Below are 7716 nucleotides of genomic sequence, written 5' to 3'. Positions count from 1 at the left end.
TAGGCAGACTGTGTGTGTTAGAAAGAGAGAGAGAGAGAGCATGTGTGTTAGAGAGAGAGCATGTATGAGAGAGATAAGCAAAGATGACCCCCTAAAGGATATTCAACTTTTAATGAAAGAACAAAACAGAAGGAAAAGATAACTTCACAAAGGCAACATGAATATACATAGATCCAAAAGGACAAAGATCAACACTTAAATCCAAAGAGAAGAGGGTCTATACCAGATAAAACAAAGCAGCAAGGAGCCAATGGCCGACAGCTAAAGGCTAGCCAGGTAGGCTACTGACACCAGGCCACACACAGCTTTGGCCAACGGCCCAACGCTACCCAAGCTACACAAACGACCAAGACAATGAATTCACACACAGCACATGTCGTATCTCCAAATGTTGTGAAGTAACATATGTTTTGCCTGGAAAAAAACATTGTTATTAACAAAACATTCGGGAGGGGAAGGAAGGAAGAGTGGGGTAATGTCATGATTTTCATTAATCTTACCTGCACCAAGGAACGCAGGGCGAAAGGCCGCAACACAGGTCTCCACGTTGACGAAAGGCCTCTCGCTGGCGGGACAAAAATAACCCCCTGCTATTCTCACAGCTAATGTCAATGGTCGTAGCACAAGCTAACAGCTAACTCAAGGCTAACTGATAGCATCAAACGAACGTTCCCAGCCGAGCGCAGCCGGCAGCTAACGTCGTAGCTAAACAGCTAACTGACTAACAGTTAGCTCAACCAGGCTATCGCTAACCATTAGCTAACGCAGAAGCAAGCTATGCGGCTACATACAGGTGCTGACAGGCCACACACCGTTAGCTACTAGTAGTACTACAACAGCTAGTCGGCCAGTTTAGCTCCAGAGAGAGAGAGAGAGATGTCCACGGCGGGAATAGAATAGAGTTAATAGAATAGGTTAAAAACTCACCAAACGTCCAAGAGGATGGAGACAACCGCGTGGAGTTGACGAAGTTCATCTGCCAAACGACCATCCTCTTCATCTTGGCTGTATGCGCTGTCTCTAGGTTAGCTAACGCTAGTTAGCCTTTAGCTAAGCTAGCTACTAGCCGACATCATCATGGCTATACCATGACAAGGCTCCGGCCATTTGTCCCGCTAGCGAGAGGCCTTTCGTCAACGTTCCTTGGTGACCGACCGACTGATAATGACCGACCTCTTTCTTCGTCTTGGCTGGCATAACTAAGCATAATAGTCAAAAGCTGCACGCGCAAAATAGTCGAACGCAGCTGACTCACACCGGCGTACTACACATGATGTAAGTAAAACCACTCCCTTCGTTGAAACCAATAGTATGTCTGCTGCAGAACCCCAGAGGCTGAGCTCCAATAGTGAGTATGTCTGCAGACCCAGGAACAAGTCAGACACATTCTACAAACGTGTCTAATGTGAAATATATAAGCATATAAGCAAAACTAGATTTTAGGTCTGTGATGAAAAAGGGCCTCGCGGGAAGGGGGGCCTCACAAAAAATAAAAAATAAAAATAAAAAATAAAAATAAAAATAATTATAAATAATTTTTTTTTTTTTTTTTTTTTTTTTGCGAGGCCCCCCTTCCCGCGAGGCCCTGTGCGACCGCACTGCTCGCACACCCCCTGAGGCGGCCCTGGTTATATTGTAACTGTCTAGTTACACATTGTTTCCGAAACATGTATGTTCCAGGCTGCAATTAAAACTTTGAATCTGAAAGAGCTCTTGTCAGCGAAGCCGGTGATGCAATCGATTATTATTGGTTTTTAATGACAAACCAATTACATAATCCAACATATGTGTAAAGGCACACACAACATATTCCATTAACGGTATATTTTTTTAATGATTCGTTATGGCGTAATCAACACTTCCATGCGTATAAATTGCGTTCGCGACCTCCATGTTTTAGGGTATTCATCAGAAAACTCGGATCCGGGATTCGGCTCCCATCCGTCGGCCAAGAACTGTGGGTTTTCAGCCTCTCTCTCTGGAGCTTAACAGAGTTTTGAAGCTAGAGGAGCTTGTCGCGGCTCATGCGCATGCGCGCGCTCGGCCAATCAGAGAGGGGTCTGCAGAAATGGGCTCAACCAATCAGAGAGGGGTCTGCAGAAATGGGCTCAACCAATCAGAGAGGGGTCTGCAGAAATGGAGCTACGAAAAGTAGAGACGCTGTTGTCCCCCACAGCAGACGGCCTACAGCAGAGCCTGGACCTGCTAGAGCATTACTGTCAGACCTGGGCCCTGGCAGTAAACCCCAAAAAGACCAAAATAATGATATTCCAAAAAATATCCAGATCTCAGGACGTTCTACCAAAGTTCTCAATTGGTACAAAACATGTAGAGTACTGCACACACTACAACTAGCTAAGTTCAACTGGACATTTTAAGGAAGCAGTCAATGAGCTGAGAGGGAAAGCACGCCGGGCTTTCTTTTTTTTGTATCAAATTTTTTATTATTCTTTTTCACATGAAAACAAGACAACACAATAACCATAATAATAATACACAGAACTTCACAGGGAGATAACAGCAACAATAATAATAACAACAGAAATAACGAAAATTATAAAAACAGAGTATAACATTTTAAAATTTAAAGGGCTACTATCTTATAAATGGCCTTTCCCGGGCGGTTAGGTGGTCGATATTGCATTCGTCACCAGCCCCGGAGCTGTGAGCTTGGTTCGCCTGTTCGAATCCAGCTCACAGCTCCGGGGTTGTCACCAGCTTGGCTGGCCGTCTGCACTGATACAATTGGCTGTATCAGAGGGTGGGAGAAGCTGGCGGGGTGGGTCCGGGTCGTTGTAAACAGCGACTCCTACAGTTCGGTCGGGGCGCCTGCTAAGCGCGGATTGGACGTGAGGGGGATAGTGTGGTCCTCCCACACGCTACGCCCTCTCAATGAGAATCCGCGCTGCCAGGTGAAAAGAAGCGGTGATTGGCTGGACGTGTGTCGGAGGAAGCACGTGGTAGCCTCCACTCTCCCAAAATGATCTGACTGTGGGGGGTAAAGCGCAGCGACCAGGAAGGGACTGGGAATTGGCATACGACTAACATTGGGATGGGAGAAAATCGGAGGAAAATGGAGGGGGAAAAAGACAAAAAAAAAAAAAAAAAAAAAAAAATGGCCTTTCCCAGTATTCAGCACCGTTTCCCGGCCATGTGGACTTATATTAATAGGACCTATGTCTCTAATTCTCATATTGGTGCATTCTTCCAATTCCCCTCACAATATTCACCCTCACTGAACTGAGTCATCTTAAAATGTGCATATCTGTGATGTCAGAGATTTCTCAGCTGCATAACAATGTGGCAATTGCCACCAGGCCACACAGTGGTTGGAGCCCAGCCTCAAAACGGCTTAAGATCTTGAGGTAGAAAAATGCCGTTTTTGAGTACTTGACTAGAAATACAAAACAATGAACCTTTTTGAAAAACAAAAACCTACAGGGGTGTTCCATAGACTCACAGGAACCGTGTAAAAGTGCCCAAATAGTGAAAGAAATAGTAAAATAGCCCCCACCCCAATAAAATCACCCCAGTTAAAGTTAAGGAAGACAACACAAAAGACAAGACAAACAAGACATTTCCTCCTCCCCCTCCCACAAGACCGCCGGACTCCCCCGGACAAGCACCCCAACCCTGCTCAGCCGCACACGGCGGTTCTGACCTTTTCGGCTGCTGCGACCCACAGTTCAATCCCAGCCTGTCCCACCCCGCGCTGTGGATATCTCAAGATAAATCACATCCATCAGTGTTAGGGACCAGTTAATCACTGTGAGCTTCTCAGGCTCCTTCCATCTCAATGTTATCAGCTTCTTCGCTGCTGTGACGCCTGCTAGGATAACCCTTTTTTGTTGTATGGACGCGTTAGTGTTGTTATATTGTTCAGGAGTAGTGTAACAGCTGTGAATGGGATTGTTAAGCCACATAGATCTGAAAGTTTGTCCGTTATTGACCTCCAGAAGCGGGCTACTGGTGGGCAATCCCAATACATATGCATATAAGTGCCAGTGGCCCTTTGAGAGCACAAAGTGCACCGAGAGTCGGTTACCAGTCCCATAGCAAATAGCTTCCTAGGTGTAAGATAGGTCCTATGAATATAATTAAAATTAATTTGGTGGTGATTGGGGTTGCGGGAGGACAATGCCACATTTGTCCAAACCTTATCCCAGTCAAACTCGGGGTCCAATTTTGGGATATCCCCACGCCAGATTGTATCCAATGATAATTTTTTATACGTGGATTGAATTAAGAGCATATAAAAGTCTGAGACAAACCCTCTGGAGGTTGTCCTGTCCGCGTGTATCGCTTCCGCAACGGAATTCGGTTTCCGGGTTCCTCTGATTGGCCGCGACCCCCACGTGACCCGCCCCCCTATCCACCGCTCTGCCGCTGCCGCGGACGAGCTCGCTTCCTCAATTTATACGCATGGAAGTATTGACTGAATGAATGAATGAATGAATGAATGAATGAATGAATGAATGAATGAATGAATGAATGAATGAATGAATGAATGAATGAATGAATGAATGAATGAATGAGTGAATGAATGAATGAATGAATGAATGAATGAATGAATGAAAACTTTATTTAACAGATTGCAGAATGGGTACAATACAGTACGGCTCAATACACACAATTGTTAAGGGGATGCAGACCTGAGAAAGACGTTTGTCTTGTTTACATCAGGGTCCCCCATTTTCAATTCATATAGAACGACGCGATATTTTATTTGTTTGTCATGACAAACCAATTACATAATCCAACATATGTGTAAAGGCACAACATATTCCAGTTAACGGTATCTTTTTTTAATGATTTGTTATGGCGCAATCAATACTTCCATGCATTCGGGACCTCCATGTTTGGGGGTATTCATCAGACAAATCGGATGCAGGGATTCGGCTCCCACCAGGCGGGCAAGAACTGCGGGTTTTCAGCCTCTCCCCTCTCTCCTGGAGCTTAAGGGGGAGCTTAGCAGTGGCGTAACTCTCTCTCAATGTGTGCGGGGGACAGATTTGGGGGCGTGGCGAGTGACGTCGATGGTTTTTTTTTAATTTTTTTTTTAAATACCAGGGGTGCAATACCGCATTTTCCCAGGCGGTGGCGCCATTTCTCCATGTAAACGACACACTGAGCTCATACAGAAACAACTATTGTTGTGACAAATAATAAACAAATTTGAAAGGTTTATGGTGAAAGAACATTTATTATATGGTGCTTCAATTAGCAATTATGAACACAGTAATACAAGATATGCATGATAAAAAAAGACATGCTAAATTCCTGAGAAACACTACTATACAATATAAAATTTTAGCTCTTAATGTATCTATCACCTTTATCTATCACCAATCACTTTTAATCAAATTTAATTACAGGTACAAAACGTTAACATAAATCACTCTTATGCACTGGTACATAAGTTATATAACAAACCTGTTTAATAAAACTCTAACCCGTATGGTCATGCCTGCATCGATTGTGCAATAATCCAATACTAAAATACCTGAGAGGGCACTGGTTCCTATGTAGACTACTATACAATTTTAACTCTGTCATTATTATACTTAATGTATCTAAACTATATTATCCAAGAGCCACATCTGTTCTTTCCTTAAAGTGACTTTTTATATACCTCATTCCTTTAAAGTGACTTCTCCATTATTTAAATTGACATTTTCACATTTAAACTCATCCAATGCTTCCAAAGACATGTTGTCTCCGATCATGGGCAGAGATGAATTCCTCACAGAGTTCTCTCATGTCAAAGGCATCAACTCTTTCTTGATGTGTATATGACAAACTGCCACACTGTTCAACCTTTTCTGCTTCATGGAGTTGCGAAGCCAGGTCTTCAACCTCCGGAGTCCGCTGAAACTCCTCTCAGCTTCAGCAGAGGATGTGGGAACAACCAGCAATAGCCTCACAAGGACTAGGCGACAGCGTAGCAAAACTTAGTTTGCTTTGAAGAAGTAGCTTTCTCCTCTTGGGCGACGGATTTTAACACACACCTTGGGCGACGTATTCTAACACACACCTCGGCTGACGACCCGAGCTATTATTATGCAAAGACAAGTACTTTAGCGAGTGGGTACTTGGCCCGTGCAGGGCAAGAATGCGACCCCCATCTACTGCTCTTTGCATAATAATAGGACAGGTAGTCAGACTCAGCTCTTTGGACGGTAAAACGTGGGAGGTACAATAACTGCATTCTGAAAACATGCGGGGGACACTTTCCGATGTCCCCGGCGTCAGTTACGCCCCTGGAGCTTAGTATTATTGCCGCGGAGGAGGTGGCTACAACATCAACACACAGTGACTACATGCAGTCACTGTGTGTTGGCGTAGCCAGCGGGTAAATCGCGATTTTTTTATTTGTTTGTCATGACAAACCAATTACATAATCCAACATATGTGTAAAGGCACAACATATTCCAGTTAACGGTATATTTTTTTAATGATTTGTTACGGCGTAGTCGTTCTAGATGAATTGAAAATGGGTGACCCTGATGTAAACAAGACAAACGTCTTTCTCAGGTCTGCATCCCCTTAACAATTGCGTGTATTGAGCCGTACTGTATTGTACCCATTCTGCAATCTGTTAAATAAAGTTTTCATTCATTCATTCATTCATTCAGTCAATACTTCCATGCGTATAAATTGAGGAAGCGAGCGCGTCCGCGGCCGCTCTCTGCCGCGCGCGGTAGCGGCAGAGCGGTGGATAGGGGGGGCGGGTCACGTGGGGGTCGCGGCCAATCAGAGGAACCAGGAAACCGAATTCCGTTGCGGAAGCGATACACGTGTCCTGTCCACTATGAGCCTGATGAAAGGGTGTGGGTGCAAAGCTTGAGCCCACGGCACGCCATGATGAGCCCTCAGCGCTGACCTTAGTTGAAGGTAAAGAAAGAAGGACTCGCCGGGAAGATCATACAATTCTTTTAAGTCCTGAAACGCTCAAAGGCCGTCCTTATCATAGATATCCCCCAGAGTATGAACTCCCCTCCTTTGCCATTGAGGAATATTAACTGGTTTGTGCCCAACAAGTAGTTGCTGGTTATTAAAAATGAATAACCGCACACGACTTTTGTACATTACGCCATGTTTGGATCACGTGAGTTATGATCTGTCCATATCTTAGTTGGCATTTTGAAATAGGGATAGTGGAGTATACTACATCCTGTAATCTTTGCGGTGAGACCGCTGCCGCTTCTAAGGAGCGCCAAGATACAGCATCTACAGCAGGGATCGGCAATAGGCGGCCCGCGGGCCGAAATTGGCCCGCCAGCAATAATTTCTGGCCCGTCAGTTTATTTTGAGAATATGATATTTATTTTATTTTAATCTTTTTTTTTATTATTATTATATTTATATTATATTATATTAATATTATATATATATATATATTCTTTTTATTATATGCATACTTTATGTTTTATCCATGTTGAGAGTGAATAACAGGTGAGTGCAATGTACTGTGCTATAGGCTTGCTCAAAGTGAGGTGGACAGCGCTGGTGCTGAAATGGGAAACACGCAAGTCCATGAAATAAAAACACCAGTTCAGTAAATCATTCAAGCTTTATCTTTACTCGAGTCATGACTGACGGCACCACACATGCATGTGAACAGTAATGCAATAAAAAACAATGGAAAAACAATGCAATTAACTTTAAAGAAAAAGAGTGCTTGAAGAAGCTCCTGAAATGACGGCGCCACGCTAT

The sequence above is a fragment of the Notolepis coatsorum genome (assembly GCF_963971535.1).
Source record: "Notolepis coatsorum genome assembly, contig: SCAFFOLD_193, whole genome shotgun sequence".
NCBI lineage: Eukaryota > Metazoa > Chordata > Actinopteri > Aulopiformes > Paralepididae > Notolepis > Notolepis coatsorum.
Note: the sequence above shows the minus strand (reverse complement) of the source record.